The sequence below is a fragment of the Malaclemys terrapin genome, chromosome 14 (assembly GCF_027887155.1).
Source record: "Malaclemys terrapin pileata isolate rMalTer1 chromosome 14, rMalTer1.hap1, whole genome shotgun sequence".
NCBI classification, from domain to species: Eukaryota; Metazoa; Chordata; order Testudines; family Emydidae; genus Malaclemys; species Malaclemys terrapin.
This window is the reverse complement of record NC_071518.1, coordinates 18,585,704-18,611,500: the sequence shown is the minus strand read 5'-3', so window position 1 is coordinate 18,611,500 and position 25,797 is coordinate 18,585,704.

Here is a 25,797-nt window from a genome sequence, read left to right as displayed (position 1 = left end):
TAACATCTTTGAGACAAATGCTTGCATGACTTGAGTCTTCTTATGTGAATGGAATAGGTACCCAGCGGACAATGCAACAGCAATGGAATAATACAGCACAAGTGTGGACCTAGGGCTAAACTAGCCTGTTAAATATAATAATGACTATACAGGGAGTTAGACTTTCTGCAAGATCTTACAAATTCCTGCTTAAACATTTGTGGGAATTCATAGAAGCTGTGCAGTATCTTTGAGAGGTGTTTGGGTTTTTTAGCAGCATTTTGGTGGATGAATATTTAGAACCAATCTCAGCCTCCAAGTTTGAAATGGTTAATATATTTTGAACACATTTCTTTTAATGAAACAATTCCCTATCCCTGCTAGCCACAGATGATGGCTATGCCTGCTCCTGGCCATTTCATACCAGACAGCCCGAAAATATGAAAAACAAGCTATTCCTCTACAGTAATATATAAGTTCGAATTTTTAGTGCTAGTGGACATGGGTGAAAGCAGATCTGTTTTGTAGCCATATCTACTTTATAATATTGAGGAAGGAATGGAGATGGGTCAAATGAATTGGAATATCCCAGGGGAGTTTTGAATATGGGAGAATGAAGGGTCAGATATATAGTTCAGTCTCCCTCTACCACGTATATTCAATATTATTTTTCTTTGTACATTAATATTGAGCAGTAAATCTTTTTGGAATCAAATTGACTGTCTTCTATTATACTCCATCCACTTTCACATTCATATTGTTAACATCTGTATTATCATCTACTGCCTTTATTATAGAATCCTGCTTTGCACATTAAGAGATTGCTTTAAAACATCAACCTAATCCCTACAGTTAACCTTGCAGTTGTTGAGCTCTGCTGCTTTACTCTGGTTTCATTTACCCCAGTAAATCCAGGGTAGTCCATGGTGCTCATGGATCTTTAATCAAAGTAACATTTCAATCAAATTATGAGTCTGTGAATTGTCTGCTTAAGTCAAACTGTAACTTTGGGTCACACTTATCCTACTGACGCCATTGAAGTCAAGGGATAACTACAGGTGAATGTAGCCTGTTACGCTTAGAATCTGTCACTCAGAGAGGGTAATGAAACGTTGTTGAAAACTGCAAAAAGAAGATGCTTAGAGCAGCTGATGAAATACTTGTCTCTGCGCTTCCTTGCTGTAACTTTCTGAACTTCAAACAACCACACACTTATCTGAAAACAACTGACCTTACTCTCCTCTCTGACTTTTTTTTTTCTGTTAAATGGATCTGTACGTTTTGAATCTATTTCTTCCCCTAAATCATTTTCTTTTATACAAAACCCTCTGATACAAAAGTTTCCCTTCTTTCATCTTCTGTTTCACTACAGAGAGAGCTTCAAAATAGACGTCTCGCTGTAGAAGAGGCTTAAAAATCTTCAAAAATGCATAAAACCAAAAATATTTATATAATTCTCTATGGGCTTCTAGAACTACTGGTTTCCAGAACTATTCAACACCATCCCACAACAGCCCTCCATGCACAGCAGAAACATGTTTCAAAACAGGGTCCAGTCAGCCTGTGACTCCAGGCCTTGAACAATCTTTTTCTTTCATTGATTGACATTTGTAGGAGCTACTCAGTAACTTGCCCTGGTGCCTTTTCTGTGTTTTTTCGTCTTATGTTCACACATACGTTATTCTCCACAGTACAAATGCCACTAAAATGAGATACCTGGATCGTGCCACAAGATGACAATTCCTCTTACCAAATAGCATCCTTGCTAAGCTACAATATCATGTATAACTGTATAAGCGCTGCAGGCCACACTTGCTGTTTTTCCAGACCTGAATTTATTTCCCAAGAACAAAATCAAGAACATCTTTATCAGAAGGCAAATTTGCATTCTTGTTACACTGTAGTACCACCTCACCAGGAGTCTGGCACACTCCTCCTGTATTTTGCTAGTTTTGGAGCTAGCAAGAGCTGGTGACCTGATCTTAAATGTCTGCCAACTAGATGTGGTTATTGATAAATCCAATATGAAAAAAACCCTCCGTTTTGACCAATTCAACTTCTGGCACTTGCATGTACAAATACTAGTGTGGGGAAAAACTAAAGGCGACGCTTTGGAAATCTGACCTGCTGTGTATATGGAGTCACATGAGTAGCAGAAAGGCATTAATGTAAAGTTTTAAGCTGGGTCTACATTAGAAACTTTCACTGGTACAGTGTTGGGAGGCAGGGGGATGATTTTTTGTAACACTTCAATACAGGTAAAAAGGCTAGAGTAGACACCGTTATACCAGCATAGAAGTGCTTTTGCCAGTATAGGTTATTTTTCCTTGGGGGGGAGCTGGCATAAGCTATACTGACCAGTACACTGCACTAGGAGGGTTTTGTCTGTATAGATTCATAGAGTCCAAAGCCAGAATGGATCATTCTGATCATCTTGTCTGACTTCCTGTGGAACAGGCCATAGAACTGCCCCAAAAGAATTCCTAGAGCTGATCTTTTAGAAAAACATCCAGTCTTGATCTGAAAATTGCCAGTGATGGAGAATTCACCACACTTGGTAAATTGTTCCCATTATCCTCACTGTTAAAAATGCACATCTTATTTCCAGTCCGGATTTGACTGGTTTCAGCTTCCAGCACTTGGATCATGGTATACCTTTCTCTGCTAGATTTATGAGCCCATTATCAAATATTTTCCCCCATATAGGTTCTTATAGACTGTGTAATCAAGTCATCCCTTAACCTTTTCTTTGTTAGGCTCAAAGAGCTTAGTCTATTTAGCTTATCACTTGTTTTCATCCTTCGGTCATTCTTGTGGCTTCTTCTCTTTTCTCCAAATTATCAACATCCTTATTAGATATACTGGCAAAACTTTTAAATGTAAACTAGCCCTTATTTTGAGAGCTACGTATTATTACCTAGTAGCAAGTAGTTTATAATTGCTTACTAAAGAAAGATGAGATGTTACACTATATATACACATTACTTATAGACCAGGGGTCGGCAATGTTTGGCACACAGCTCGCCAGGGTAAGCACCCTAGCGGGCCGGGCCAGTTTATTTACCTGCTGACGCGGCAGGTTCAGCCGATCGTGGCCCCCACTCACCGCGGTTCGCCGTCCTGGGCCAATGAGGGTGGCAGGAAGCCACAGCCAGCACATCCCTCGCCCACGCCGCTTCCCGCCACCCCCATTGGCCCGGGACGGCGAACCGCGGCAAGTGGGGGCCGCGATCGGCCGAACCTGCCGCGTCAGCAGGTAAATAAACTGGCCCTGGTGAGCCGCGTGCCAAAGGTTGCCGACCCCTGTTATAGACCATTCCAAAATTCCTTTGGGCCTGATTTTACACATATTGAAATCAATAACAAAACTCCCTGTCTAATAACAATTTACTAAGAACTGTGCTCCTAGGGCCCTATCCAGCGAAAAACTCTAACTCCTGTTTGAAGTCGGAGGGAATTCCAAATTGTGCCTGAGGTCAGAATTTGGCCCTTAGTGATTAGAAATTGCTATGTTTTGTACTTACAAGCCTGGCATGTTCTTGGGTCATCTGTGTGATACCTTTCAACAAAAGAATGTGTACACAGGCACTTACACTGCACTACAGTGACACAACATAAAGCATTACAGTTAAACAATGTAAGCTTGACCTAGGCCAACCTGAGCTGTTTGGGGAGAGTAAACCTGAGCCAAAAAACTCACCCTGATTGGGCAAGAAAATACAAATCTAAGTGGCCATTTTAATAGCAAAAAAGCAGACATGCCCTTTCTTACCATTTCTTCCATTCCTGTATGTCACTCACAAATAAATGTAATTGCAAAGCCTAGAGACTATAGTATCTAACACTCCCTAGTTGTCCTCAGGGCTGGCTTAGTATCACTAAAGACAGGTTTTTGACTGCTTATTATTAACTGACCATCATGGTTATGCCACATGATATCATACAATATATTTTAAATACGCGGCTTTTTAACTTTATTGTAGATGTTTTGGTTTTCAATTCAGTAATGCAGTCTTTAGAGCAGCCAGCAGTGGTATGAAAAGTGTTTTGCAAGAGGATAATCTCAAGTAAAGCAGCAGCCATCTGCCTGCATGTGAAAAAGAGATATTTGTTACATCGCTATATAAAGTCTTTCGTATCACTAATATTTACTTAATTATTTATTCAGTTTCCATAGATATGACCCTATCACCAGGCTTACAGGCAAAAAACATTTAAAATACACACAATAAATCCAAGGTCTACAGTCTCTGACATTTTATAACCTTTTACATTTTTTTTGTCATAAACACAAATATACAATTTCAAAGAAATATCAGCTAGAACAAAGCCTATACACAATCTATACAGAAAAACCTCATTTAATATGAGCAAATGAGAATGAGTAGAACACTATAAACATTTATAGTCTGAGTTTGCTCCAAAGGGCAGCTGAAAATATTGAGTCAGATTCTCTTTCCCTGTACAGGCCCCTTTACAGGCCCTTTTGCATCACGTGAGCTCTGCTATGGCAATTGACAGCTGACATAAGTTCGTGCATCCTGAGCGCTACTCTAATATACACTGGGGGTGGGGCAGCTTAAGAATCAGGGAGCCGTAGCTAGCTTTCTGAGGACCCTACCCACCCATCTGTGCTGAGTGAGTCTGGCACAGAAAATAATCTGGCCCATTCCCCCTATACTACTTTTCTTCTAGCAGCTGTCAAGGAATATTCTTGAGATTATGGTCCTGATTTTCAAGAAGTCAGGTGCACAATTGCATTCCTAATTTTGATCAAATATTTATTGGAACTTTCATGTGCTAATGGGGCATATGTACTTGCATATGGCCATTATGCAGCTAAGCTTGGTTGCATTTTTTTTTTTTTGTAACATGCAACTAAGTGTCCGACTTCTTGAAAACCAGGCTGATAATATCAAGCATACTCCTGACCTGTAACCCCTTTAGGGAAAGCAATAGATTAAATACTCCATATACTAAAATACAATTTAAAGGCAGTTTACTTTGTTCCTATCTGTACACATTTCCCATTTGTGTCAATTACCTGAATAGGGGTCAGGCCCAAACTCCTATTAACTAAGGTTTGAGCATAATGGCAGTTATGGTCCTGATTCAGCAATGTATGTAAGCATGTGCTGAACTCTAAGTACATGAGGTTCCATTTTCTTCAATGTGGGTGATAATCCCTTCATCTGATTTACATAATAGACGAATCTTTTGAGTTACATTGATGGTTCCACTGTTGTGCCACCACATTGCTAGTGAAGGGAGAGCAAGATTAATCTGTCTTTGTTTGCTGAATGTAAGTACTTGTTAAACAGTATGTTCCCAGTGACTTTACAATGCAGAAGAGTTGTTTAGCGGTAATTTGCTGCCGAGTAGCTCTGAGAAAGACATTAATAAAGAACAAGCAATCACATCTTTTAGGTAAGTCCCTGATGTTGATAACTCTGGGGTTAGTGAGGAAAGACTCGAACTGTGGGGATGAGGTATTCTTTTTAGTTGACCGTGGATCAAGAGGGAATGCAGTTATTTTTTGTACATAATTCTACATTTATAAGTTCAACTTTCATGATAAAGAGATTGCACTACAGTACTTGTATTAGGTGAATTGAAAAATATGATTTCTCTTGTTTTTTCCAGTGCAAATATTTGTAATAAAAAATAAATGTGAAGTGAGCACTGTACACTTTGTATTATTGCTGTAATTGAAATATATTTGAAAATGTAGGAAACTTTCAAAAATATTTAAATAAATGGTATTCTATTATTTAACAGCATGATTAATTGTGATTAATTTTTTTAATTACTTGACAGCCCTATTAATTTTTAAAATTCAATCTGTTCTTTATAGATGGTTTAGTTCATGTCAGATTGCTGGGATGTTCAGAAGCACGATTTCAGTCAAGTTTCTTTCTTCTCAGTGGCCTTGGTATGTTGCTCTTTGTGTAGCAGCTTCTTTTTCTGACTCCACAAGAAGAAATATTTGTGAACCCTTTGCAGAGAAAGCTTTCAAACCTAAACACAGTGCAACTGTTTCATTGTCTTCTCCTGTGGAAGCACATCCATTTCTAGTGTGAAGCTCTCCACATCCACAGATCCTTTTTTTTTTCTTTTTTTCTTGTAGAATATCCATCTTGAAGACTAAGCTCAAATAGGGATTGTACACATTGCACTTCATTCCCAAAGCCTGGTGTGCCAGTGAGCAGGATTTGGGGGGCTGGGTGGCTCCAGCAGTCATCAACTGGGGAGGCAACACTGGATAATATCTTATCCAGTGGGAGACCCACTGGATAAGATATTGGATGGAGGAGTCTGGAATCTGCTGACAGTTCTGCCATGCACCTGCCTTGTGATATTGGGTGAGTCACTTCACCTCTCCTGCCTCTGTTTAACCTCTCACCCTTTGTCTGTCTTGTCTGTTTACACTGTAGGTTGGGGCAAGGACTGCCTCTTCTTATGTGTATGTACAGCACCTAGCACTATGGGTTCTCAATCTCAATTGGGGCCTCAAAGAACTACCATAATATATACAATAATTATAGATAATGATAGACAAATCAAAGTAGAGGGTGATCTTCAGCCGTGGCAGGTAATCATTAAAGGAACAGACATGCTTCAGAAGGAGTGAGCATAAACATTACTTCATCCCTTTGTATGAATACTTGGTGGAGCTCTACTTTTTTAAGAAAGGGGAAATGTTTTTCTATGTGAATTGGTGTAATGTATTTGCTTGTGCCAAGATGCCTGGTATTTGACCTTCTCACATTCTTGAAGGACATGTGTTGCATGTAAAGCAGGAAACGTGTAGAAAGTTGGGACAATGGTATTGGGGAGGAATAGAAAGTCAGATTGAAAAGAGATCTGGGAGACACATACTCTAATAGAAAATAATGGTAAGGGAAGGTAGAGTGCCAAAGCTATATTATGTAGGGCAGCAGTTTGATTAAGCAGAGGGGACATCACCATGTAGATGCATGGCAAATACTAAATTAATTTTAATTTCCTGGGAGTATTACTATTAATACTTGATTTTGTAAATACTTATTGTTACAAAACCTACATTTTGGGGCTTAAATTTACCTTATAATGCTTTTTATCCTTCTGTTCCCTCTGTTTAATTTTCTGCAGTAAAGTGGGCGGGGGGTGATCCCATATAAAGCATGGCTCTTGCCTTTTTTCCTTTTTTTCACACTTGTTTAAAGATATTTAAAATCCAGAGGACATGTCCCACATGTTAAGAGAGTTCAGACTTGAGGCTAATTTGACACTGCACTTAAAAAGTTAACTAAAACTATTTATAGCTTTCTGCAATAAATAAACATCACATTTGCTGCCACATTCTGACTTCTACTGAATTCCATAAATACAGCCTGTCTCTCTGTTGCTTGGCATGGATTCAGATTGCTCTGAGACTTGTTGCCTCTTGTTACCTTTTATGCCATTTCTTGGTATAGAGCTGAACACCCTGGTATAGAATGAAGAAATGTGGTATAACCCCAAAATAGCTGTTTTTAAAAATACAGTAAGCCGGGGGCGGGGGTGGGGGGAGATCAAGTAAATTGCTTTCCTGTATGATGATTTTTATACCTAATTAAAAACATACAAAGGATATACACAGTGGAAAGATTAAAACCAAAGAAAAACTGGAGACATAATACAAATCAAACATGAGCATCAAAAAGCAAACTACTTAGCTCATGATATAGGTGACAAATAGAGGTGTCTGGAAAATCTTTGTTGAAACATTTTCCATCAGAAAATACGATTTCAACTAAACTGACTTTTTGTGTGTGCAAAATTGTGTCCATTTTGATTAAATTCCCCATGAAAGCAAAGTATCTGAAACAGAAACATTTTGTTTAGAAAATTTTCAGGTTTTAAGAAAGGAAATCTTCCTTTAGAAATTAGTTTTTTTATTTTTATATTTGTATTATTTTTTACCTTTCACTAGCAGTTGTGCATTATATGATAGAACACAATAGTGGGAATATTCTGTTTTATTTAAAGAAAACATTAAGGGCAGCTGCTACTTAGTACGGATTTGAAACATCTTATCTTATTTGTTAGATCAAAGTGTCTGTGGTGTTTGACAGTTTGATACAAAGATACAAAATAATAAGATGTTTCAATCTGTACTAAGCAACTGCTCTTTATGTTTTATTAATAAATAAAATAGTTTCTTCCCATTATTGTATGATGTCAGGATTTAACATGACAGGTAATATGTTATGCATTACTGCTGTTGACATGTCATGAAGTAATGTAAAAGTATTATACCAATAAAAGATATTTATACTTCAAAATGAAATTTTTTCACATGTCCATTTCATAGGAAAATTAAGAAGTATTTGTTTTGATACTAGTTAAGAGTGAAAACAAATGTCAAAAATTTCCCATGAAGTGGAAGTTCTGAATTTTGACAAGCTCCATTGGTAAATGCAGTAAACAAATGTTAGAGAGAAACAACTGCCTTCTTAAGAAATACTTTGGGAAACTTTGAGACATGTTATCTAATAGAGGTTAGCAATAGAGATGTAGCTTTGTCTTTATAGGTGAATATTTGCCTAAATAGGAATCAGGTTTATACAAATAAAGAATGAATGAGGGATTATGTGGTATTTAGGTGACAGCTGAAATTGGTATTAAAAGAAGAAGAAGAAGCTGATAGACTGAAATAAAGATCCAGAAAACATATTTCCCCACTCTTGGATGTAAGTGAGGGTAGAAATTGGAGAAGTTTCAGCAAATATTTTTAATTCATAGTCTTTAGGTGAGTTCCTCTGAAGTGGTTGACATAATGCCATTGTTACAACAGCACCCAGGGACACACCAATACACTCCAGCCCACTTAGCTTGATATCTGCTGTGGGAAGGTAGTAGAAGCCAGTTTTCAGAGATCAAATGTGAAACTACTTAGAAAAGCCCAGCTTGAATAAGGATGTTCTGCATCGTGTCAGGAAATGAAGGTCGTGGCTCACCAGCATGATGGAATTCTTTGAAGATATTACCGCTGGAGTAGACCTGTGGGAGACAGCGCTATAAAGAGGGCATCCAATATTTGCAAAAAGCATATCTGCAAAATTAAGATGCACATAATATGCCTCTCAGGGCTCAGTGCATTTCCTTTTTGCCTTCTAATAAAGCTGCGTAATACAAAACACAACAAAAGCTAGGGTTGCAAGGCTCACTGCTCAGGACTCTGCATTCATCAGGATTTATAAATATGACTAGGATGATGTGTTTAAAAGCAAATTTGCTCAACATATAATGGCAAATATTGGCAGGGATATTATGCCAATCAACAGGCTCTTTAGATATAGGAGGACACAAGCCATTAGCTACAGTCACAAGTATAGTTTTTAGTGCCAATACAAGCAGGGAGAAGAGTTGGCGTTAAGAAAAATAAGGAAAAGAAAAGGCAAATAAAGCTTAAGCCACAGGGTGGATCCATCCTTTTCTGCTGAGTGAATGGATAGTGGCATAGTCCTCTCTGGAAGATGTAGACACGGAAGAACCATGACTGTAATATCATCCCTTTTCCCCTTGACCTTGGGGGTGACCTTCAAGAGCTGCTCTGTTGTGATCATGCTTGAGAGTGGGAAGGGGGTGAGGCTATGCGGACAGCAGCTCTGTGCAGAATTGTCCCCTGAGACAGTCCTCCCTGCAGGGTGTCTCAGCACAAGATAATGTGGACCTAGGCCATTTTACCTGGTATGGACACTAGGCCATCACACAGAGCCTCCGTCCCAACCTTACAGTCCAGTCAGGGGTAGCTGCCAGTGGAGCAGCTCCGGGGAGCAGGATTCCTGCAGAAAGCAAACTCTCCTGAGCAGTGAAAAGCTACATGGAGGCATATGGCCTCTGTAGATCTTGGGATATAGTTAGGTTTAGGGGACCGATCCCACAGTCAGGTCTACAAGAACAAAGCCTGGTTCCCCACCTTCTCCAGGATGGAGCAATTGTGATGAAACTCTACAAGTAAGCATTCTGAGATTTCTTTTCACTATGTGCAATTTTTCTGTGGCACATGTGAAACAGTACGGGCTACAAATAGGATAAAAATTATACTAGTGCAAAATTCAGAGAATGGGAAAGCAAGATGATGTCAGAAAGGGTCTGTCAGGCTCTGAACTTCCCTATTCTGCCCTAGCTTCACTGGAATGTCATTGCCAGATGTACCCAGGTGTCCTATCCTACATAGGATACAGGCAAAGGGGAAAGGCTTGGGCCAAAGGAGAACAGAAAGAGATGTGGAGAAGAGGGAACTGCCTCTAATACAAAAACTGCACCAGCCTATGCATTTTTCAGATACTAAATATAACCTGACACTTATACAGAACAAACTCCTTCATTCCAAAAGCATATTAAATGTAGAATGAAACTGAAAAACTATGATGTTTGTACACTGCATTTATTTAAATGGAAATTTTGAAGGCTGGCAAGCTGAATCGAGTGTGTGTGTGTGTGTGTGTGTGTGTATAATACTTGTGTATTTAAAAACTAGGGTTAGTGCTATGTCACAATTGAGAAATAAAACCTTAGTCAGGAAGAGCAGAGGTAAGGCTGAAAGCTTAGCCTGAACTGTCTCCCTGTGCTTAAAATATGTTCCCTCTTTCTATATAGTTTGCCAATTGAATATATACAAACTAGACTTTCTTATACAACTGTATACTCAGTAAGGTACAGTACAGACAATCTTCAGACATGTCTTGATTTTTTTTGTAGTCTCATTTCAGTAATTTTTGAAATTGTGAACACAGAGATACCTTGAGCCCAATCCTTCAAATGCTTACACGCACGCTTAACTTTATTACTATGACTAGACTCATTCGTTTCAATGGGACTACTTCTGGTAGTAAAGTTAAGCATGTGTGTCAGTGTTTGCAGAATCAGAGCCTTTGTGAACCTTACACAAATGCAAGATGATATAATTTAAGACTGAGAGCCCTAGAGGATGATGCACCACATCCTCACGTAAAGAGAAAAGAAAGGCAAGGAAGCTGCAAAATTCACCTAGCACTTACTCCTGATCAGAGATTAGTGTAGATATGGGGGCGGAGGGATAGCTCAGTGGTTTGAGCATTGGCCTGCTAAACCCACGGTGCTGAGCTCAATCCTTGAGGGAGCCACTTAGGGATCTGGGGCAAAATCAGTACGTGGTCCTGCTGGTGAAGGCAGGGGGCTGGACTTGATGACCTTTCAAGGTCCCTTCCAGTTCTAGGAGATAGGATAGGATATCATTCCTAGAAAGGCTTATTGATCATCTGCTGATGGGTGATATAACTAGAAGGAAAAAAATTTGTGAACAAATTAGAAGGGAATGAAATATATTTTATCAACTCTGGTAGGAAAAAAAGATGGAGAAATAAATTTATCAATTGCAATTCTGTCTCTGTAATTAAAGAAACAGATAAGGTGAGTGTTCCCATGGTCAATACCCAAAGGGACATGAGCTGAGTGGAACATGACAATCACTGCTGTGCCTGATTATCAGAAAAATGTGAAAAAATATCTCCACTCTGATGTCAGACTGGCACCATTTTTAAGGTTTAAAATTAGCATTGAACAGATTGTTCTGGGAGCCCATGTTTTTTATTATGATTTTTCCCCCCACCACAGCCAGCACTGGATTTGCTAGTATTGCTCTGCTTGCTTAAAGTACTGTAGCCATTTGGTTAGCAATGTAAAATTGAAACAGAACAACAATCATCAGGAGGAGTTATTGGGATTATCGTAAGAGAATTGAGGTGTTGACAGTTATACTTTAAGAATGAGGCTACTGCAGCTGGATAAATATTTATTGGATATCTCAAGCCCCTTTCCCCCACCCCAAAAAAGCAGAATGAACCAAATGCAAGTCCAGCATAATCTAAAAAGTAATAGATTTTGTTGAAGGAGATTCTATTTATCTCTGAGGTCAAAAAGGCTTGGCCTGGTTACGCTCCTAGTTAGTATGATGACATTGTCAAGGAAAGTCTATCGGAGAGGGCATGAGTCGTAGAGCTAAAGACCACCCAGAATTATTGCTCCCAGGGAGCAATGGTAATAGATAGTATGATTCTATTGTCTACAGACTCAAACTAATCTTTTTATAATTTGAGTAACCATGGAAAACAGATTTTTTTTAAATTGATCTCTAGTCCCTGCAGGGGTTTCAGCCACCAACAAAATCACGTTGGTTGATATAAAACAAACAACTTCAGCGGAAGAGAAGAAAAAAATGAAACACAGTGACTGCTGGTCTATTGGTGTGTGGAGTCTATACGAGGTGTAGGTATGGGTGTGTGGAGACTGTGCTGGGGGTGGCTGTGATTAGCAAATAAATAAATAGATTTTACCTTTTTTTTGGTCCTCAGTTTGGCTGACAAAGTATGAGGCTGTCAAACACTTTAAAGGAGCAGCATCTCTACTCTTTCGCTATATGGAGAACAATGTGTCCTCTGAAACATGTTGGCGGCCCACCTTTCCAAAGGAGCCTCAACTCAGCCTCTAAAAATTATAGGCACAATTTTCTTTGAGATTTGGGGGTATATGTCAGATTTATTAATACAAACAGCATTTGAGTAGTTCTGCTATCCTTACTCACGTCAGCAGCTCTGTTGAGTAAAGGTTGTAGGATCAACCTCCATATATCTACCCATGTTGCGGGTAGGAATGCAGATCACAATCTCAATGTTCCCAGGCACCCAGAGTTAGGTACAAACAATTTATGCTTGCACTTTTAGAGGCATCTTTGTAAATTGGAGGTGCGCATTTTCAGGTGCAATACTGCCATTTAAGTCAAAAGGAGTTGTGCCATTGACCTGAATGAGAACAAGATCAACCTAATGGTGTCTTAGTATAATGGGAAAAATGTGTACATTTATGCACATAAGTGTTTGTGCCAATGCTAATTTACACACACAACTACCAGTGTGCATAAGTACATACGTTTGGGTACCATGGTTTGCAAATATTGCCTGCTGTGTTTTATGTTTTTGTGGGTTTTTTGGGTGTGTTTTCCCCCTTGTATCAAATGCATTTTTATCTTGGAATTGCAATATTATACTATCATTGCTCTCCAGTTACATTGTAACATCATCCTTAATGTCTCTTTACCAGGAAATCCCAGTGGTATAACTGTAAAATGTAGAAACAGTTTTTGTTACTTCATCAAGTCACAAGCGAGATGCCCTCAGTGAATCTTTTGACATCCACAGATGGATATAAAGGTAAATCAACTTTGTTTTCTATAGAGCTAAATAATTCATAGCAAATATATTTAATGGATTTACCTTCTTTCTGTTTATAAGTTATTTGACATGCCTGCAGGTGGTTGTTTTGGGTTTTTTGTTTGTTTCCCAAATGTATTTGCTGTTAAAAATTATTGGCTAAATAATTCCAGTAAACTAAGTTTGTGTGTGAACATTTTGTTGTGTTCAGAATTCAAAATGTGTTGGCTGGTTTCATGGACACAAGCCACGACGTATTGTTCCAGCTTCCTAACTGGATGAGTGTAACCTTAGAATCCAGTTTCTGGTGGGAATACACAGAATTATTATAGCTGGTTCAGACAGAAGAGTGTGGAAGGTGGGGAGACTAGTGAACATTTTGTGAATTTTCTTCCCTAGGTTGTGTGGGGTTTTTGGTTTTGTTTTTTAATTTTTGGAATTTCAAAATTCAAAAAATTTCAACCAGCTGTAATGGTTACAAATGTAAATTGTATTTTGGATGAATTTTCTATGTTTGCTTAAAATCTCCTATTTCAATGAATATCTTGTGAGAGGCAGGTGCCTGTCACCCCATATGGATTAGTTTAAACATTTCCAACAACATTTGTGTGATTAGAAAAAGAAGAAATGGTACTTTAAAAAAAAAATTCTGTAGATTAGTGCAGTCCTGCCAGAATCAAGATTCTTAAAAAGGTTAATTCCTCTACAGTAGCAATAAAAAGGAAATTCCTCTCTATTATCACTGGACTGGAATTGAGAGACTACAATTGGAATACTATGTACATTTCTTGTCACGCTCACATGACTTCCCAGTATTGCATCAGCCAGAGGTCTCTTTCTTCCTTTCTTCCCGTCTACAATTCCAAGAAAGCCTCACTCCTTTATTCTGTTCATCCTGGGAGGCTCTAGTTGGAATGGTAAGGTACTGCAGGAGGATTGCTGAAATCCGTCTGTCTGACCAGCCATGTTTAAAAAGCCAGTGAAATGCAGCCTATAGCATCTTGTTTGCTTTTTGCTGAGTGCCATATATATCTCATATGTCAGGCTCCCACACTGATTTCCTTACAGCAGTATATTGCATTTTGTTTAGTATATCCCATAGTGAATACAGGAACTGGGATTTCAGTTGGCTTAAAATCTTCACACTCCTGGAACATGGAGGCTGGTTACAAACAGTCTTGGCTGTTGAAGAGGTTAAATTCTCAGTGGGCACCCAGGTTAAACGTAGCCTTTCTACCATTGTTTTTCCTGGATCAGTTTAGTTTTCCTCATATCCTCTTATTCCAATTATAGAATAGAATAGGGCAGAACTGGTAGAATGGGCTATTGGCTTTAAAGGGGCCTTGTAGCCAGAACTGGAAAGAAAATCAGCGTCTGTGGTCCTAACTGAGCATTTGTTTCCTGGCTACAATGACTGAATGTATCATTCACATTCACTACTGCCTTGAGATCCACAGGAGATCTTGGGACATCCCTCCAGGTAAAGGGCCATACCACATGTCTTCCACATGAGCATTGAACTGTGTAGGAGTTTTCCAGGAAAGATTCTCCTTTTGCAAGTTTTTCCAGGGCAGGGGGTGATAAAGCCTTTTATTAGGAAGATTATCTACTCTGGCTGCTTATTTGTCACCTAAAGACCCGATCCCTTTCCTAGCCATTTACTACATTGCAGAGAGAAGTCTAGTGTCACAGAGAGGTTTTATGGGTGCAAGAGTTAATAAAATCCTAGAGATCAAAGTGGCTTCTTCTATGCAAACGGCCCTAATAGTAAAACACAGGGCAAGAAAAATAATGACCTATGAGAATATATGATACACTGTACAGGCATGAAAACTTCTCTTTAAAGCTTTTCCAAGAGGCATCAGTGAGTCTCTAAAGAGTGAAATGTACTGCACTGTTTCCTATATTCAAGGATAATAAACTCCTAGGTTTTGGTTCATAAAAAATAACGTGGGCATTGGGTATTGCAGATCTTCCCACTGGACACTTAAACATAGATGGTGGGCTTTTCTTACTGTCCTACTCACAGGAGAAAACTTCCAGCTATGTCTTTGCTTTAAACTAAAAGATGTATTAATTTTTAAGAGAAGTGGCTGTGTGTGACTTGACTTTTTTTTTCTTTTGAAGAAATTAGCATTTTAAATAGATAAATGTCTATTTATTGTGAAATATTAATGGTATCAGTTTCTTGCAATTTAATTCACACCCTCTTAGAGAGAGAGAAAGAGAGTTCAGCTGACATAAGCCCTGGTATAGACACCAGTAGGTCAATGGAAGAATTCTTCTACAAACCTAACGACCACCTCTTGACAGAAAAACCCCTTCCGTCACTGTAGCGTCTACACTACAGCTGCGTAGCTGGAGCTGAGCTGTTATAGCACTGGTAGTGTAGACAAAGCCTAAGCAATGGGACCACAGCGAGTGGGGAAAGAAGATGAATGTTAAGATCAAATTTCAGAATGTTTTCAACTAAATTAATTTTAATTGAGATATGCTGTTTAGTTTAAATGAAGTTTTTTTGCCTGGGTTCGGGGTGGGGAAGAAAGAGAGAGAGTGACTCAGACTCTACAGCCTGGTATGTGGGAGATCCAGATTCAAGTTCTGCTCTGACTGGGATGGGATGCTCTAAATCAGGCAGAGCAGAGATTTGAACATGGGCCTCTCATTGCCAAGGCAAGTGCCCTCGCCACCCACCCACACTCTCTCTCTGGCACACATTTTGACACCTCTTCCCAAAATGGACATTTTAACTCAACTCTGTTTTATCAGAAATGCCCAGGAAGCCTGGTTTTCATTGTGAGGCTGGACTAAAACAAATTTCGAAAGCTGCTGTGAAATGGAATTGTTGTCGTCCGATCAGCTCTAGTTCAGATTGAGCCAAATGCATCTTTAGCTCTTGAGCCCGCTCTTCATCTCTCAAGGAGAAACGTGCTTCAGAATTTTGTTACCTAGACAACTTTCAAGTCTTGATTTTAGGTTTTAAGTGGGGACCCGAGTGCTTTGTGTTTTGTGCGCTAGAGCCAACTGCCAACTTGTTATTGTTGTGATTGTCATTTGACTCCTATGAACCACACTTTCTGGATCCAGGGCAAACTTTTGGGAAGGAAAAGCTGATGGAACATGTCGCTGTCTGTACTGAAATATCATGATGATGTAACTAGTAAATGTGGACATCAAGGTTGTGGCTTCCCTGGGTGGTGTGAGCAGGTTCATTCTCATGAGTCTATTGCTTTTTCCTCATGCTACTCTAATTCTGTCCCTTGCAGCATTACGTAGTGAATAGAAGTCCTTGCTCCCCTGAGCTCCTCCTCCCTTCCTCTAGCCTGTCTGCTTTCTCTCCAGGAGCCAGAAAAGGAAAAATAAATGCCAAACTCCTCACTTTGTTTTAATTCTAAATCTTTTTAGATTAAAAAAAAAAAAAAGACGGATGGTCTTCTGGCTGAAACATGAGTTTGGTAGGCAGGAAACCTGTGTTCTGTTCCTGGCTCTGTCACAGATTGTTATTTGTTAATTGGCTGTTATTTGTATTGCACAATCACCAGACGGTCCCAACCGGGTTGTACCAGGTATTCTATAAACATGGCCTCAGGCTCTTACAGTCGAAGACCATCTCCCTGTCTGCCCCAGCCACTCTGTTCTAACCTGGATTCCTTACTCTTTTCGCACTCCCACCCATCTCTTTTCCTGAGACCTCACAAAAGAATTGGATCCTATTCCTGAGACTCCCACTTTCCCCATAGATTCATAGACTCTAGGACTGGAAGGGACCTCGAGAGGTCATCGAGTCCAGTCCCCTGCCCACATGGCAGGACCAAATACTGTCTAGACCATCCCTGATAGACATTTATCTAACCTACTCTTAAATATCTCCAGAGATGGAGATTCTACAACCTCCCTAGGCAATTTATTCCAGTGTTTAACCACCCTGACAGTTAGGAACTTTTTCCTAATGTCCAACCTAGACCTCCCTTGCTGCAGTTTAAGCCCATTGCTTCTTGTTCTGTCCTTAGAGACTAAGGTGAACAAGTTTTCTCCCTCCTCCTTATGACACCCTTTTAGATACCTGAAAACTGCTATCATGTCCCCTCTCAGTCTTCTCTTTTTCAAACGAAACAAACCCAATTCTTTCAGCCTTCCTTCATAGGTCATGTTCTCAAGACCTTTAATCATTCTTGTTGCTCTTCTCTGGACCCTCTCCAATTTCTCCACATCTTTCTTGAAATGTGGTGCCCAGAACTGGACACACTACTTCAGTTGAGGCCTAACCAGCGCAGAGTAGAGTGGAAGAATGATTTCTTGTGTCTTGCTCACAACACACCTGTTAATACATCCCAGAATCATGTTTGCTTTTTTTGCAATAGCATCACACTGTTGACTCATATTTAGCTTGTGGATCTATAACCCCTAGATCCCTTTCTGCTGTACTCCTTCCTAGACAGTCTCTTCCCATTCTGTATGTGTGAAACTGATTTTTTCTTCCTGAGCGGAGCACTTTGCATTTGTCTTTATTAAACTTCATCCTGTTTACCTCAGACCATTTCTCCAATTTGTCCAGATCATTTTGAATGATGACCCTGTCCTCCAAAGCAGTTGCAATCCCTCCCAGTTTGGTATCATCTGCAAACTTAATAAGCATACTTTCTATGCCAATATCTAAGTCGTTAATGAAGATATTGAACAGAGTCGGTGCCAAAACAGATCCCTGCGGAACCCCACTTGTTATGCCTTTCCTGAAAGGAAGGTGCTTGGTTCTCTATTTTCTCTAACTGATTTAGTAATGGGAGAGAGATATTTTACACCATTTGATTCTCCCCCCTCACCCCCCCCCCCAGGATTAACATTTAAAGTGAGGCTTCATTCAGGCTTTCGGAATCAGAAAAATGAATATGCAAAGTGAATGGAGAGCTATCTTGGAAGTTATGAATTTGACTCCAAATTTATTCAGAGGAGGGAGGAGTAGAAATGGGGAAAACACAATCAGGAATGAAATATGAACAGTCTTAGGAAGCAAAGGGGGGAGAAAGAACCTCTTTCAGGTATGTAACAGACTTTGTTCCCATGTGTGTCATCAGAAATGTGCAATCTGCAAAACAATCATTTTAGTGATGACAGATCCTTGCTGTTTATAAAACATTTAATCACACTCTAGCCCTATAACAGGATGAGGCAAATATTGAATTCATAATTCCGTGCCCAATTCAGGAAGGACTCCCAGGATCGTAATGAAGCAATTTGCATACAACTTGCTTTAAGGGATAGAAGTCCCTCTTCCATATGATGGAACAAGATTTGTTGTTATAGCCTAGCTGGTGAGACAATGTGCAGTGGAACCTGTCTATCTGCATAGGGGATTATATGCAAAACTACAAGCAGGAGGAGAACAATGGGAAAAGGAAAGAATCCGCTCAAATGAGCAAAGTATGCCAATCCATCAGCCATAAACCTTCTGGAAAAATCAGGTATGCAAGTTGCTGCAGCTCCGGCTGGTCGGACTCGTATGGCACTTGCTGACTGGGCACAGCTCCAGGGATTAACTCTTCTTGAAAAAAGAACAGGAGTACTTGTGGCAACTTAGAGACTAACACATTTATTAGAGCATAAGCTTTCGTGGGCTACATCCCACTTCTTCGGATGCATCTTCTTCGGATGTGGCCCACGAAAGCTTATGCTCTAATAAATTTGTTAGTCTCTAAGGTGCCACAAGTACTCCTGTTCTTTTTGCGGATACAGACTAACACGGCTGCTACTCTGAAACCTGTCTTCTTGAAAAGTGTGTCAAATGTGCTATGAGAGGTACAAACAGGCTTTCTTTCCACATCAGGCATATGCTGCGTGTCGTCTTGTTTTTCTCTTGCACACGTTTGCAGCTAGTGCAAGGCGATTCCCTTTGGCTCAAGGCGGCAACACACACAAAATATTTAGGAATAAAAATAAGGAAGCAGTCATCTGTGCACGGGACCTCGGTGCTCTGGAGTCCTCATCTATGGCCAGCATTTCCAAACATGCTGTCTAATTTTCTGTTGCAAAATGTCCATGTGTACTGGTTGCCCAGACAAAACACCCTTTAGCACGTGCCAATGGAGTGTTTGTGTGTGCAAGTGGCGTTTGCACATGCAGTCACGCGGCAGCTGCATACTAAGTGTTTGAAAATGTAGCCCTTCGTGTATAATCATGAATCCCTTCCCACCTCCTTCTAGCAGGTTGAAAGGGTCACAGGATGAAAGAACGTAGGGCTTGATTTTTTTTCCCCAGTGTTGTTAAGCACCCACATCTCTAACTGAAGGGATCTTGTTGGTTTGAAAAATCAGGCCCCTAGCCTTTTGTGAGGCTCCAAGCTGACAAAAAACACCAGTGAAAAGTAGCTTTGTAAATGCATGTTAGCAATTGGCACCCATAGGGCTGTTGCACTAGAAGCAAGTGTAATTCCCTGCAGGGACTGAGAGGTAGGAGTGAAATTCTACAGGGAATCAAGTACATCTTTGACATGTTGTTTCCTGCAGAGAGGTGCTTGCAACAGTGGCGGATTAGTCACTGGGCCAATGAGGCCCATGCCCAGGAGCCCCGACCAACTCATGTGTGTGGGGCACTGGAAAATGGGCGCCCTGGAGCCCTGACCTGTTCCACCCACCCCGTGCTCCATCTTTCCACTCTCACTGGCAAAAATACTTAACTCTAAGAGAGAATTCTAGCCAAGTGACCTTGAAAACATGAAATCTATCTTGGGTCCAATTCTGGTCTCCATTATACTGGTGTAAATCCAATGTCATGGCACTGAAAGCAGTGAAGTAAATCCAGATTTACACCAGTGTAATGGAGATCAGCATTTACACGGAGGTCAGAATCTGGTCCTGAGTGTTCTTGCAGTTTCACACTGCCTAGGACAACAGGGCTATCTCCTTAAAACATTTCTGTCTTTTTTAGGGGTGTACCGGTGTGGATAAGCATGTTACCTGGCAATAAGCATGATTTTTTTTACACTTCTAGAGATCTTGTCTACGCAGGGAAATTGACTGGAATAGCGATTGAAGAATAAACTATTCCAGAATAGCTCCTCAAGTGTTCCCATGGTGATGCTAGTCCAGAAGAGAGTGTCCTCATGGGGAGCTATTGCAGAATAGCTGTTTGTTTATTCCGTATTATCCTAGGCACTACCATAATACAAATAGTAAATAGCTCTGGTGGTCAATTTCCCTGTGTAGGCAGGGCCCTAAGGCTTTTCCTGGGTTGCTGGTGCAGGGATAGCGCTAGCTGTCCATATTCTTACTTATCCACAAGTACCTACAATGTAATGCCTATGGACATCATTTTGTTATGGCTGTGTTGAATTTTAGCACTAAACTGAGAGGTTCCTGTTAGAGATGTTAGGACATGAGGTATGTAAGAATGTGGTTATTTGTTCTACAGGTATTAGAAGAATCATACTGGTTGAATAGTTTCAGACAACTTCAGCTACATGAGGTGGGCTATCTATTAGTTCAAACATGCACATTTTGGTCAGGAATAGTAGCGCCGAGCTTCCCCAAGTTGGTACCTACCTCCCCTACTCAATTTACCTTTCTTCTGGCGAGCAACTCCATTTTTTCAGATCTTATCATTTTTGAAGCAATGACCTAAAAAGTGATACTTCCAGAAATTGTATCATGACTTTAGGGTCTGCTTCTGAGTCTGTAGCATCATTGCCTTGATTCTGGAATATGAACAATGGAATATTCTCCAACAACAGGCAAGGTGGGCCTCCAGCTGTCTATTGGCCTCCAGCTCTCTCTGCTATCTGCCATTCAGCCCATTTCTAGAGCACCTTTTGGGGAACACTTAAGGAAAGTGGAGTGATAATTCTAACAAGAACAGTGATATTCTTCAGACTTTAAAATAGCAATGCCAGAGGGTCTCTCATCTGAGAATGGAAGGATTCCTCTGATACAGTCCTTCCAAAATTCGTTTTAAAATTATCCCTCTTCTTACTTTTTTCTAAAAGAGAGAAATCCAGATTGTTGGCAGTTGTACCTATTATGTAACCATATGTAGGAAATAGATTTTTTTTTCTGAACTAACCATTTAAAATAAATTAGGAAAATGCTGTAATTCCCATGAGAGAACACTTGTGGGTATCTCTCCTTTTCTACTAGCCCATTTAGAATGAGAACATTGGTACTGACATTTTCATTCATGTACCATAACATCTAACCATTGCTCTGAAATGTTTCTAATCCTTTATCTTAAAGGACCGAATGAAGTGAAACGATTACTGTAAACACTGAAAACATTCAGCAATGTTCCCAAGTACAGATTTTTTGGCAGTGGGAAGCCCTCCCTAGATAGCAGCTTGGGAATTTACAAATTGGTCACATATGAATCCATTTTGTGAACCTTTACTCAGATCTGCACCTGCTTCCCAGAAACAGAGCAAAGGAGGGAAAGGGAAAGATTATAGGTGTATTATCCAACTCCTGTTGCCTCATTACAGCTGAAATGAAACAGCCACATGGTAATGTTCCGATTACAGTCACGCTGGGTGGCAAAACATTTTCCTTGTCTACTGGAGGCTAAAGTGTTCGATGATTCAGAGTGGGTTTTCTGTAGGATTGGAATTCATTAGTTTAAAATGAAGAACATCTCTTTCCAGATTTTTTTGGGGGGGATAAATGTTCAAATAATGGAGACTGAGTCACTGAGTGGGAAAAATTCTTGGCCCTGTTCCTTTTCAGCTGAATCACTGGGGCTGATGTTGGCATTAAAAGGGCACTAGTAAGTCATGGCTGAAGAAAAGGAACTTGCAGTAGACAGCGCTAAGAGTGTGCAAGGCAATGTCAGTGTAAGTGTAATATTATGCAGGAAACCTTCAAAAGATTGAATTAATGCTTATTTTGTGGGATGAAGCAACAGTCTCTTTGTGTCCTAAACATCAGCAGTGTTATGTTTTCATATGAAAATAGAATCTAACAGTTGATGTTCAATTCAGTGATGTGGTCACTTCTTTATAAACAATAAATGTTTGTGGTTAAAACATTTTAATAGTTCTGCAGAAAATGTGCAGTAAGATTTTGGCCACCCACTTGTCTGGATACATCACTATCCTCAGCTCCAACCCCTGAAACCAGCCCATCCTTAGAATTTTCAAAGCGAGTGTTATTGTTCTTAGCTCAGCCACTCTGGAGCTGGAAGGTGAAATGCTGGGAGTTTTCCCATTGACTTCAGTGGGGCCGGATTCATCTAGGGGCTTTTATTTTAGCTACACGACAATTTCACTATAGGCAGTGCCAATGTAGAATTCTGTATACCCACTCTACTGATGTGCATCAATGTTGTGAAATAAAGGTGATTGGTCTTCAGGGTCTTCAAGTTAATTACTTTGTAGTGCTTGTTTGTTATAAGCACCGGCCCACAGGAAACTGCAGTTAATCAGCAACTCATTTCATAGTCTGATGCCATTAAACAGCTGTTGTATGGGAATAACTTTTGGTAGCTACTAGCTACCAACCCGAGCTGCATTACAGCTGGAGATCCGTGGGCCCGGATTCTGCAAACATTTGTGCATGGATAGTCCTGTTGGCTTCCATGGAATTAATCACCTTTATAAAGTTAAGCACAAGTGTACATGTCTTCAGGATCTGGGCAGTCGAGTTGAAAGGCACCATGGCTCAGTAGCAATCACTTGAAGCATCCAGTCCCTAAGGGGTTTTATTTTTTTAAACTTTATACCCTAAAAGAAAAATGTTTCCACCTGTTTTTTTTTATCTGAATTTTGGAACACTTTTTTATTAAGATTGGAAACAAGATGATGATGGAATTTCTTCTTTTCTTTGTTACTTGATCTGATTGATAACAGATAGATAGTCTCTAGTGGTAATGGAGATGACTTCAATTCCTTCAAGTGTCGTTCCCCCCCCCCCCCCCCCCCCGCGAAACACCTCCACCCATAATTTACGTATAAAATTTCAAAGTTCACATGCTACTTTAAAAACACTACATTTAACTGACTTATGGATGTTGTTTCTCAATAACTAATGTACAGTCATGATTTTTTTTCCCAAATAATTGCATGACTATTGGCTGATCCCCTGTTTTATGGGGTGAACATTTGTATGAAAAATGTTGACTCAGGAAAATGCTTCGGAACAATGAGTAACAGGGAACTTCCCTCTGCAATGTATTCTATCTGCATAGCAACCTACAACAATCCCTTCTTTTTTCCTGTCCAATCTTGCTCAATTCTCCTGATAAAAGCCTGCGCCTATCTGGGAAGGTATGAATAGCATCTCTTTCACACCTCAACTAAATATTAGTTTGCATGGCAGCTTTAAAAGCCTCTGGGTTTATCGGTGAAAAAAATGCTTGGATAGAAGAGACTTGGTACTTAAATCAGTTTTATCAGCACATTTTTTTGGCTGGGACTTGTTCTCACAGAACTATGAGCTGCGTTATTTGTGTTAAACTTCCTGACTGAATTCCAAACAAGTCATCTTTCCCCACAACTCTGACCTTTAACAAAAGGCCAAAATAATTTAAATTTGTTTCAAGTTTCTCTTGTAAGCAAGAAAGAAAAGTCCTCCTCCTGCCATTATACACTCAAACCTGGTTAACTGGAATCAACTGGTAAGCTCTGTTTTTACTCAAATTCTAGAGAAATAAAAATAAGGTCAGATATTCTAAACTGATGTCCGAAGTGTGCACGTGTCTGAAGACTGTTAACCCTTTCAGGCACCTAGACTAAAGCCAGGGAAAATAATCACATGAAAACTATTATCTCACATGACTTAACTAGCATGATTTTAAACTGGACTTTGCACCTAGTGTAGGCTGGTCAAGTCATGTTTAAAATCATATTGACTGGTTGTGGGTAACGGTGGGTGGGATCCTTGGAATCAGGGCCCAGTGGTCTGAGGGGGCCTGAAATGACAGAGTTGGTGAGAAATCAAGAGCCTCACTCAGAAGAAAATATTGAGAATTCCATGAGAGGAAGGAAACAGGGAGGAAGGCGTGAGGGGAAGAAGATCAAGTTGATGAGGTTGGAAGCCCCTAAAATATTGGTGTATGCTGTCGCTATATAATTTAGCCCTGCAGACATGGAGGAGCCAAGCATGGATCCTAGTTATTGAAATGTCTGGTGTATGTAGCTATGTAACTGTGGTACCATTTTGTTTTCTGCATCTTGCGCGTTTACATTTCTAAGAACTCTCCTTCTGTGCGGAGTTCATCAGCTGCTCTGTTCTCAGAATTGCTGTGGTCTGTAACAGGGGAGAGTACACTGTGCTTTGACAAAGATTTGGCTTTTGTTCTTTCTTGTCTGATGCTTTCCTTAATATAAAATCAATCATTGTAGTGCCTTCTAGGGCTCTGAGGGACATAGAGTTGTGAGACTGGAAAACTGATTTCCCAGATCCTGGCAGCTGCATGATGTACTGCAGCATCTCACTGGAAGAAGACAGAACAACCTGATTTTCAAGACCTAAATGGCCAGCGTATGGGATACATTAGAAACGTGTGAAATGACCATGAATGGGAGACTCTCATAACTTTACTCTTCCTCTTAGAACACTCAGATCCCAGTGATCACAAGCAAGAAAGCCTGAATGCCTCGTTCAGTTAATGGTGCTTAGGTCAGTGATACCCAGGGATGCCTTCCTCTCTAGGCTCCTTTATAATGCTAGTGATTTACAAACAACAAAGAACAGCTTATTAGGGACCCATCCTTTAAGCTGATCCCCAAGTACAGAGCCCAGATATGCAAAGGGGCCTGGCCATAGAGAGCACCACAAAGGATACTTGGCATCACTGCCTCTTAGTTTTGTTGTAAATGTGGTTTGAATATGAATGTACAGTTGAGTTTAATTTTTTTTTAAATTTGGATGGAAAGAAGTCTGAATATAGCAAATGCCCCTTGAAATTGCCACATGGATTTATGAGATGCATCAAACCTATAACTTAAAAAAAAAATTAAACTGAAAGGACACTCTGTGCTCTCTCTCTATGGAAAAACAAATCTCCCCTTTACTTTCCCAGCCAGTTTAGGCTTGTTTGTAAAAATGCTGGTGAGGAGAATGTGTCCTAATCTATGGTTCAGATCCTCCCATGTACTCTGACTGTTCGGGCTGCATCCGTGTTCCCATTGTGTAACAGGAATCCCCAGCTGGCTTAGGGGATCTACCCTACCCTAACTCTGGTTCCCCAGTGTACAGGGTGTGGCTGAGAGTGTCCCTGTGCTCTGACAATCTGTGGCTGCCTGAATGGCCCCTTTGGGATCTGCCAGTGCTGAGGTGGTCTAGGATCAGAGGGGCATAAAAGTGGCTTAAAGTCCCTTTTGCACATGCATGTCTTCTGCAGTGGCACCAAGTGCCTCTCTGGTGTGGTTCAGGATCTGCCCTTGAGCATAAATTCACAGCATTCAATACGTTATTACTAATATTTTGTTTTCTGGATCTTCTAATGTTTGTGTGTTTGTTTGGTTTTAACTCTTCTAGAAGGGTCCTCAATACACCACGTGTAGCTTTCCTGTACCAATGCAGAACCAGCTGTAGGCTGCTAGGCGGGAAACTGGCTGCGTCCCTTCAACTCCAGTGAGTGCAAAGTATAGATCCCTTCTCAAGCTGCTGTCTCACTGTGATGC